Source organism: Martes martes, assembly GCF_963455335.1.
Source record: "Martes martes genome assembly, chromosome: 9".
Lineage (NCBI taxonomy): Eukaryota > Metazoa > Chordata > Mammalia > Carnivora > Mustelidae > Martes > Martes martes.
The window spans coordinates 105,559,232-105,570,000 of NC_137896.1; positions in this window are offsets into that span (position 1 = coordinate 105,559,232).

Consider the following 10,769-nt stretch of genomic DNA (forward strand, 5'->3'; position numbering starts at 1 on the left):
GGGAGGGGTGCCGGGAACCTGCCAGGGCCATACAGAAGCCCATTGATAGGCAGCCCCTCAACACAGACAATCCAGCCCAGCCTCCATGGCTCCGGGCACAGAAAGGTGTCCCTTGAGGTGGTGGCCAACATCCCGGACATCATGAATGACCTCAGTGTCTCTGGCTGGTGGGGGACGACCTTCCCTCTGTATCCTCCAAATCCTTCAGGCCTATCAGCCCCACCATCGGTGAGAATATATTTGTCTTGAAAATAATTTGTCAGTACATCTCCATCAGCAGTGCTGATTTCATTAATTGGAAGAATTAGCTCTTTGTGGCCAATGGAAGAATATGGAGCCAAAACACACGAAACACTTTTCCCCAGTGACCCAGAGACCCCTGGACGAACTCCTGGGTGCCATGAAAATGGATCATTTTGCAGAAAGAATATCATTGGATGTTTATTCAACATCACTCTCCACCCCCCCCCACCTCCTACCCCCCCAAAGACCTCCGAATCACTCTCACATCTGGCTGCTTTTTTTCCTTCACTTTTTTGTGCAAAGCCAGGGCAGGGAGGAAACTTCATCAGTCTGAAAACATCCAGCAGCAAAGTGTAAATTAAATGTGCAGAGAGGCCAGGGGTGGGGGGAATCTTACATCCTGGGGATGGAGGAGTAAAGAGACTGAGTCCTCGTTCCCACTCAGTATGGGCAGGACTGTTTCTGGACCCAGTGTCTGCACTAGGATCTGTGTGACCTTGGGCAAGACATTTAACTCCTCTGAGCCTCTGCTTCCTTACTGGTAAGATGGGGGAAATAAACACATACTCCTAGGGCTGTTGAGGGTTAAAGGACATAATACACATGGAATATATGGCACATAGTAGATGCTTGATTAATGGTTGCTACTATTATTGTTGCTGGAATAAAAATCAGGGTAGAATCCCAATGGTTCCCATATCTCAGAGAGCCACCATTGCTGGTCCCATTCAGGGAGACAGATGGGCAAAAATATATCCAATGAGGGGAGACAGATGGACAAAAAGGGATGATCAAGGGTGTGGGATGGAGTGACAGGTCAATAGGGTGATGGACAGATGGACCATCTCATGGGAGAAGCAGATTTATGGCAACCCAAAGGAGACACTGAGAGACGGTTGTCCTGTGGGAAGGACAGATGGATGAGAGTCCAATGGGGGAGACAGAGAGATGACAGGCCACAGTGGAAGACAGATGGATGGCAATTTCATAGTGGAGTGGGGGATGGGGTGGGCAACCCTGTGACTAGGGGGAACAGATGGACGCATGCTGCCGATGGGCCCCAGGCTTCCTGTTTAGTCTCTATTCCTCAGGCCTAGACATCCCTGAATTCACAAGAACCCCAGGGGCTCCGTGGGCATTCGAGAGGGGCGTGTCACATGACCTGAGAAGACTCTAAGCACCAGGGTTGGCCTGGCCTCTGCTCCTCCCCACTCCCACAGCCCCTCCCTGGGTGGCCCCACAGATAAAGTCTCAGGCATGATGAGAAGGAGGAGGAGGAGGAAGAGGAGGAGGGAGAAAACGTTTTGTAAGAAAAGGGAAGTGAAAACTGGCTAAAACTTTTATTTATTTAAAATAAAGGTTGTTATGCTTGACTGTAAACATGCTGGCCCACCCCTCCCTCCCTCCCTCTTCTCATGGCAGAGGGCTCAGACCACACAGCAAGCTGGGGACAGGAGGCAGGGAAGGCCACGGAGAGGGGTGGGACTAGGGTGGCCCAGGTGTTGGGCGGGGAGAGGGACCTAGGCACTCAGCGCTCTTTTGAGCCCAGCTGGGCTGGGCTGGACCTAGACCCCCTGGCCCCCAGCTCCGAATCCTTCAGTATCTAAACCCGCGATGGTCCCTACGGCGTCAACGTCACACGCACACGCATGCGCAGTCCACGTAGGGACGAGAACTGCGCAGGCCGGACTTGCGGGTGCTTGCGTCTGTCTCTGTTTCTCTCCTTTTCGGAGACCGACAGCTGGCCTATAGAAGGTGGGCAGAACTCCAGCTGTGAGTCACGTTTTCTATTTGAACTAAAAAACCTTATCTGCCTTTGTCCTCTTTCTTTCTGGTTCCACCTGACTTCCACTTTTTTCAGTGCCCGAACCGTTTTGGGTGGCCTGTCAGAACCTATGAGCTCCCCAGAGAAGGGAGACAGGTGTGGATGGGGAAGGATCTGGACCAGAAACAGGTCTGGGGATCCTGCGTTGCAGGTCTTTTGTGAAGAGGTTGCTGTGGCCACCCTTGGTGGCCCGACCAGACAGGGGAGGACTGTGGTATGCACGGTCGGAAGCGAATAAGCAGGAAATGTTTGTGATAAGAGGCTTCCCCTCTTGCAAGCTCCCCTTAAATCCAGACCCAGCTGTGGGATGAGGGCAGGGAGCTGTCAGACCCAGCGGCTGCAAGATCCAACCTTTGGGACTGCTGGAGGAAGGGGCTACATTTGCTGGGGGCCTTCAGGGCCCCCCAAAAGGCAGCACTGGGAGATAAAAATGATCCTGGGAACCCAGCCAGGGCTGCTTTCTTTTGGGATTAGGAAGTTCAATCATACTTCTTAAGGCCAAATAAATCCCTTAAGAGAAAGAAAAGAAAAATCCCCAGGGCTTTTTAAATGCAAGTTGCCCAGAGGGCAGAGCAGGTCTAACTGCTGGCTCCAGGACATCTCCTGCTCTGGGTTGGTCCCACCTGGAGCCATTCATTAATATTAATCAATAAAAATGGAAAATTGAAGAGTGCATCCACAGGGACCAACCTAGAGGCTCTGAGAGGTAGTCCTCTGCTGGGGCTGGAGTCTCAGGAATGTGTCATGCGGCCGTTCCCAAAGCATGGTGCTCCCGGGACCCCAACTGTCTTCTCTTTGTTCAAGGACCCCATAACTTCGCCATCTGTGGTTGACTTGGACAGCTCACAAAAGAGCTGGAAGGGCTGCAAAGGAGCACCCCATGGGTAGGGGTGAAGCTTTCGGCCTCCTGCTATTGCACCAGTGCCCCTTCTTAAGGATTAGCTTCTATCTGCCCCTGGGGGTTGCACTGTAAATGCTTGTGTAATGCTAATTTGTGGTTGGCAGGAGATTGATCGGGAAGAAGCTGAACAATGGCAGGAGGAGGCTGAGCTCCCTCCAACTTCTGGAGTCTTGGGGGTGTGTGTGTGTGTGTGTGTGTGTCTATCTTCTAGAAGGAATGTAGCAACAGGGACACAGAAAGGATGATTGAAGGAGAGAATGGGGATGAAGTCACTGACAGTTGTAGTAGAGTCTGGGCAGCACCCATTCAGGGAGATTTTTTTGATATAAGTGACATCCCATCACTTTTGCTGTATTCTGTTCATTAGAAGCAAGTCACCAGATCCAGGCCACACTGAAGGGTAAGGGATCACACAGGAGGCAAGAAATCAGTGAGAGCCATTTCAGAAGCTGCCTGGGACACAGGGCCTGGTACATAGTAAGTGCTCAGGAAAAGATGTTGGTACTGGGTCCAGTGACATGCCCTGTGAGGTGTGTTACTTTCCCTTTAGTGGCCCAGCCTCTGCTCTCTCATCTTCATCCCTCTTGGAATGATTGGGTTTTCTCAGAGGATTTTTCCTGTGGTGCTGTGAGGTTTGTGACTCTGTCTCTGAGTGTGAGCTGGCAGACAGAGGATAGACGCTCTCTCACACGCACACTGTCTTCTACCAGCCTCTTTGTGACCATGTGTGGTCTTGCATTGTGGTCAGTGTACAGATATTTTAATTTCCTGCTCACCTGCTCCGTGAGGATCTGATTTCTTCTTGCGTTTATTTTTTTTCCTCTGGCAGCTTGTGGACAGGTATTTTGATCTGACCATCTGGTAGCCATTCACCTTTATGATGGCTTGAGAAAGGAATTAATTTCACTTGTTTCTTGAGCCATATCTGCCTCCTTTGACAGTAAGTTACCTTTATCACCTCTTAAAATTCTTACTGTGTTGGTCCTTCTGGTCCCCTCGGGAGCTCTTTAGATCCCCTAACTTTGTGCAGCCGTGTCTCCTTCTTTGGTTTAGCTTCTTGTGCCTTTCTTTTTGTACCAAGGTTTTAAACATCCTAGATACACTTCTAAGGTGTACCTCTCCACACCCACGGCCCTCTGAGAGTGATGGATTCAGCTTGACTAAATCTGGCCAAGAGTTATCAGAGAACAATCAACTGAAAGAGAGAATCTGACCCTTGTCCCAATCCTGTCCCTTGACTGACTCCTGAGGCTTTTAGCTAAATTCTGGTGGATAATGTGGGGAGGGCAGAATATGGGAAGGTAGAGGAAATTCCTGAGCTAGAAAGAGGTGGGTGGAGCCTCTTCATTCCCTCCTGGCTTTGTATCCCCAAGTGTCTCAGAGAGCCTGCAGTCTCCCTGGAGACCTCTAGAAGGTGGCGAAATCAAGGATTGGTATTCTACTTGACAGATGGGACATGAAGGGCTTCTGTTCAGGAGCCTCAGCTCAGCCTCCTACCATGTTCTGCTGTATTTTTGTTGGAAGGAGTGTTGGCAAGGCAGTGGTATACACTGGGCTCTCTGGCCATAGAATATTATAAACACTTATGACAAGTGTCATAATATGCCCTGTCTGAAAATGGTGCTGTGTGGAGGAGATGGCTAATATCCTAGTCAAAATGAGGCCAACAGCTGTCTTCTGGGATCTTAAAAATCCTTCCAGCACTATTCACACAATAGTCTCTAATTGGTTAATAGACATGGTTGACATTTCTAGGACTTCTTGCCCTAGTGTAGTGGTCAAGGGTATGCACTCTGGCCAGATGGGCCTTGGTTTGAATCTTAGTTCCTTCACTTATTAGCTCTGTAACCTTAGCTAGCTTCTCTAAGTCTCAGTTTTGACCCCTGTAAAATGGGCATGTGATGGTTTCATTCTCATAGGGTTGATAATGAAAATTAAACAAAGTAATAAATATAATAATATATGTAACAGAGTGCCTGGTGTGTAGTAAGCTCTTTTCTTTTTCTTTCTTTCTTTCTTTTTTTATTTTATTTTATTTTATTTATTTTTTTTTTTTAAAGATTTTATTTATTTATTTGACAGAGAGAGATCACAAGTAGGCAGAGGCAGGCAGAGAGAGAGAGAGGGAAGCAGGCTCCCTGCTGAGCAGAGAGCCCGATGCGGGACTCGATCCCAGGACCCTGAGATCACGACCCGAGCCGAAGGCAGCGGCTTAACCCACTGAGCCACCCAGGCGCCCCATCTTTCTTTCTTTCTTTCTTTTTTTTTTTTTTTAAAGATTTGTTTATTTGTCAGAGACACAGCGAGAGAGGGAACACAAGCAGGGGGAGTGGGAGAGGGAGAAGCAGGCTTCCCATGGAGCAGGGAGCCCGATGTGGGGCTCGATCCCAGGACCCTGGGATGATGACCTGAGCCAAAGGCAGACGCTTAATGAATGAGCCACCCAGGCGCCCCCCTCCTCTTTTTTTCTTTTAAGATTTTATTTACTTATTTGAGAGAAAGAGAGAATGAATAGGGGGGAAGGGCGGAGGGAGAGGGAGAAGCAGGCTCCCTGCTGAGTAGGGAGCCTGAGGAAGGGCTCCATCCAGAGTTCTGGGATCCTGACCTGAGCCAAAGACAGACACTAACCGACTGAGCCACCCAGGTGGCCCACGTAGTGAGCTCTCAAAGCCTTTTTTTCGTTTTATTTTCTTGGTCCAGGACCTTCCAATGTTTGAAGCCTCCATTTTTGGAGCTTATCATGCCTGTTATACTGATAGAGACTGTCTCTGTCTGCCTACCTCCCTTCCATTTTGGGCATCTGATGACCCTTCCATCAATCTCCCTCCTGGATATTCTGTCTCTGGCACGTTGACCCCTTCTCCCCACATCCCCCACTCCATGCTCCTCCTAGCATGTGAATCAGTCTCTGAGTCCCATCAGCTTGTCTGAGGCACTGAGGGACAGTCCAGCTGGGAGGTCTCCCTCCCTATCATTGATGACTTTGTTGTGTACCTCGCCGAGGCGCTGAGGAGAAATGTAAAAAGTTCAGACAAGTTGTTATTTGTCATCCCTTTCATTCCCTGCCCCCCTCCCCCCGCCACCATTAACGGAATTTAACTCACTCCCTGAAACACAGAATTTAGTCAAAACCCTTTTGTCTACAGACATAGAGTGGACTTTTCACTTGGAGCTATGCTACTGCCCAGGAAGCCAGGTGGGGTGTCTGTGGTGGGTCGGACCTCTCGGTGTGAGAGGTGGTAAGATGGAAGGGACAGGGAAGTGTCAGTGTGGCTTGAGGCTCCACGGTGATCCCAGGCTGTGTCCACAGCCACTCCAGACCAAAAGCTTCCTCGATTTCTACAGGACAGCCTGGCAAAGCAGTGCCCCAAGAACAGCTAGTCTTTCTCCTCTAGAAATTGGCACACTGGTTTGCATAGCAGCAGGACTCCCCCACTCTGTCCTCTCTGAACCCCATCTCAGAAGCTTCTTGGCATGGATCTCAAGGCTCAGGATGAGAAGATGAATCATCTGCATACTTTACCCAAGGGAACTGGGCTTTCTAAGCCCAAAGCTCTCATGTGATGTAAATAGTGAAGCTGGAGGCTAGGATGTCAGGGTGTTAGGGAGGTTGGCTATGCTTGCAAAGCAGGAATGCTGAGTCAGTTGATGGAGGCAGATTTTGATGAGTGTTGTGAATTACTGGTTTGGCGTGAAACGTGAAATGGCTTTGTACCAAATCATTGGCGAGGAGAAAAGGGCTGACACGGGCAGAGACCCCCGCTGGCTTAGGTAGAGTGACAGTGTCTGTGAGCTGCTTCTCAGAGACCTGGAGAGCCTGCAGAGTCTTACAAAATCCTCCTGAGGAGGGAGCAACTCAGAAGCTGTCCCATAAAGAAGGAGGAGGCTCATTTTTCTGTCTCAGTGACCTGTGGGTAAAGTCTATTTCTCAGGACGATAGAAATGAGGGGTCTGAGAGTGAGAGGTGATTTTCAGGGTGGGGGGGGTACATATCCTTAATTGGGGTGAAGAAAATTTTCTTTTCTGATTATTCTAGAAGAGGACAAAGCTGACTGGCTGGTGGATGATAGCTGCCCTTGTATGGAGGCTGGCTGTAGAAGGAGGAGATCAGTGCTTGGGGGTTCTGTAAGCTGATTCGTTACTGGGTAAGAAATTTACTTTGGGAAGCTGATCATTGATATGGGTCTTGTTTTTACCTGAGTTATTTCCCTGTCTTCAGGCATTTATAACAAATAGGAGAAGGATAAACAGATCTCTGCAGTTTTTATACTGGAAAATCCTATTAATCTCTTTGTGATTTAAGCACATGGATGAGAGATTCCCGATTTCCATTATTATCTCTGCCTGGAGGTTTATACAGGGAAGGATCATTCAGGGTAGACTTGAAACATGGTACACATGAGTGGAGATTGTACTCCAGTGGCCATGGAAAGAACTTCCTTCTGACAGCTGGAGACAGCCTTCTGTGTGGGTGGGTGGGGACATAATCCCTTTTATCCTGGCTTTGGTTTGCTTAATTACCTCTTTAGCAGTGCTGTTCATGGCTGCAACAGGTGTCAGGCTGTGTAAGGCAGACGTTGAGAACTGGCCAATATCTTCGGTCATTCCTGACCTATACGGCTGAACCTTCAGTACCATGAGGTCTTAGTCACCATTGTAGTCCCTTGTCCTGGGGATGAGAGAGAGGGTATTGTGTTCCTTTCTGGTAAAAGTCCAGCAACCAGTCAGGAAGGGCAGCCTCTCCTTCCATATCCCCAAAAGAAGCTACAGTGGAAGAATTGGGGTGATAGGGCGTGCACAGGAGATGGAGACCAAGGGGATTTGTCCCTGCCTTTGAAAATTGTCCTAGACATTTGCAAGTCACGGGAAGTTAGCAGAGGAAAAACAGCTGGATTCTTTTCATCACTTTGGCCCACATATTATCTTGCGATAACGTGTGCTACACTACACTTTGAGAGAGTGTAGAAATATGGGAAGTGCATGATAGTGGGAGTCAGGACCTTGGCGTTTTAGACTGCTCCTTACCAGTGGTGGGAGCCTGGGGAAGTTGTTTTGGCTCTTGGGGTCTCCCCAGTTTTCTCCCCTGTTGGTGGGGGTTGGGAAAGTGGGTGGAGAAGGATGAGGGGGGTCTCGATTCTATGACTCACTGGGCCTGCAGCATGACCGTGTCTTACACACCCGGCCAGCGATGTTGATTGCTCTCTGCAGGGCTATGCTCTCCCTCCCCCGCCTCCCCAGCGGGTTATCATGCTGACTCGACTAACATAACCCCTATCTGGACGCGGTCCAAGCGCCAGATGTGCCCCTGATTAGTGTCGGTCTGGGGAATGTTTCCATGACTGAAAGGTCAGTGTCAGCTGGAAGTGCCCAGTGTGGGTGTCTGCCCCCCACCCATGTCCGCTGGGAGAGCTGAAACTTGCATTATCTCACTGGCCAAGGAACTTAGCTGGGGCGGCATGGGGCCGGGAGCTGGCCAAGTTCAGGAGGGCCTTGTTTTACTTGCCTTCCTCCTTTGCTCTCCCCTGAAGGACAGAGTGTGATTTTCCACTTGGAAGAGACTCCAAGGGTGTGCAAAGAGGGAAGTCCTGCTGGTGTGTAACTGAAAACACTTTGTTCTCCTTTAGATCGCCAATGTGCTCATGTCTCTTCTGATTTTCTTGTGGCGGCCGTCACCTCCACTATGGAAAGAAAAATGAACGATAATGTTGTGATGGGCTGGGCTGCCATGTTTTACTCTATTTACAGATCATTCTAAGTACCGCTTCTACACTTCAGACGGGCTTTCATGTTTAATTTCACTTGTGTAGGGCTATGCGAGGCTTTCCTCTAGGTAGCAATGAAAATTAAACACAATTGAGTTTGATGTGTACCTTATTGATTCCAGACCCATTTCAGTAGACTGTGACACTTCAGCGACCTGCAAATTCTACACATTAGAGTTCATATTTTACACAAATGCCGGATCCCCAAGCCGTGGGCTCGCATTCCTCCCAGCAGCATCCAGCTCCCAGCAGAAGACATAGACCCTGTCAGAGGACGAAAGCTCCTAATGAAGATGCATTACAGATGCTATTTATGGTTAGCCCCCTAGGAAAACAAAAATGATTCATGAATAATTTCATGGAAGTCACACCAAAAAGAGAGTAATAATTTTCTCAAGTCCACATCGTCCTTTGGTTCTCTGTGGGCCACTTCCAGTCCCACAAGTCACCATGGCTTCACTTCAAAAGCATGAAGTGGGACAGGGGGAGAGGCCGTGTGTTAACCTGGCCTGGGAACTGCCATGTAATGAAAACCGCTCAGCACCCATGATTGATTATGTCCGGTCAAAGCAGAGCTGCTCTTCTTCGTGTGTTACTGGAAGGCTGAAGTGTACTCTTCGGCGGGCGGCCCAGGGTTCTTCTGGCAGCGGCATCGTGATAGAAGACCCCCTCCCTGAGCAAAGGGAAGGACTGGTGACAGAGCAAGGCGGGTGGGCGGGTTCTGACCAGTCATTGGTTTCAAGGTCCTGTGTCAATCATTTCTCTTTTGCCATGGAGCTGGGAATTCAAGGCTTTCTTCAGGCTAAAGTGGGAGAAAGGGAATTTTTACTAGAGGGCATGGCCTTCTGAGGCAAAGGAAGAAAGGATCTTCTGCCAGCTAGGGCAGGGAACAGAGGTGAGTCAGAACAGCTTGCAGAGCATGGTATTCCCCTCTGTGGGTCACAGGGCCACTTGTAAAATGATGTCTAGATGTTGGTCCCCATCCAAGGTTCTCAACCTTGGCTGCACATCAGAATCACCTGCGAGGGTTTTACAATCCCAGTGTCCGGGTCCCAGCTCATAGCAATTACATCAGAATCACAGGGGTGGGACCCGGGCCGAGGTAATTGTCAAGGTGGCCCAGATGATTCCAAGGAACATCCAGCCTCAATGATCATACATCTAGGACTTTGAGAATCAAAGTACAACCTGGGGACCAGCACGGTGGTGTCACCCCGGGACTTGTTAGACATGCAGAATCTCAGATCCCACCCCAGACCTACTGAGTCAGCATCTGCATTTTAGCAAGGTCTCTGGGAGATCTGAAGTCTATTAAAGTATGAGGAGCTGTGATTCTCAAACTTTGCTGCACATTAAAATCACCTAGGGAGCTTTTAAAAACCCCAGTGCCCAGGCTGCCCCCCCCATCCCACCCCGTACCAATTAAATCAGAATTTCTGAGGGTGGGTTGCAAGCATCGATAGTTTTTTATTGGTTCTCAGGTGATTTCTGATGTGCATGGGTTCTCAACCCTAGCTGCATATTAGAATCATCTGGGGAGCTTTTAAAGCTCCAGATACTTGAGCCCTATTTTCAGAAATTTTGATTTAATTGGTCTGGGGGAGGCTGTAAAAAACTTCCGAGGTGATTCTGATATGCAGCCAACCAGAGCCTCTGTTCCAGAATGTTCTGCCAGCTTCACCGAAGGGCCAGTCAGGTCAAAAACCTTTGTTGCAAGTCAGTGGATTCAAGAACAGTTGAAGGGAAAGAGTGACCAGACCCTGTCTGGACTTATCTGATCTCAGGGCTTTGATATTTGATCTACTTACGTGTGACAACTACTATGCTTTTTTATGAGTTCAAATATTTGTATGCTTTACTTCAATTTTTTTACCTTTTCTAATAAAGTTTGTTTTGAAAAATTCAACTTCAATTCAGCCAAACAAAGGGGCCAAAGCATTGGTCTACATCTGGGCCACAGGAGCTAGGAGCTAGGAGCTCAGCAAGGAGCTGAGGAATCAGGTGGGGTGGGGCAAGAGAGGTCGAGATGGAGACCTCA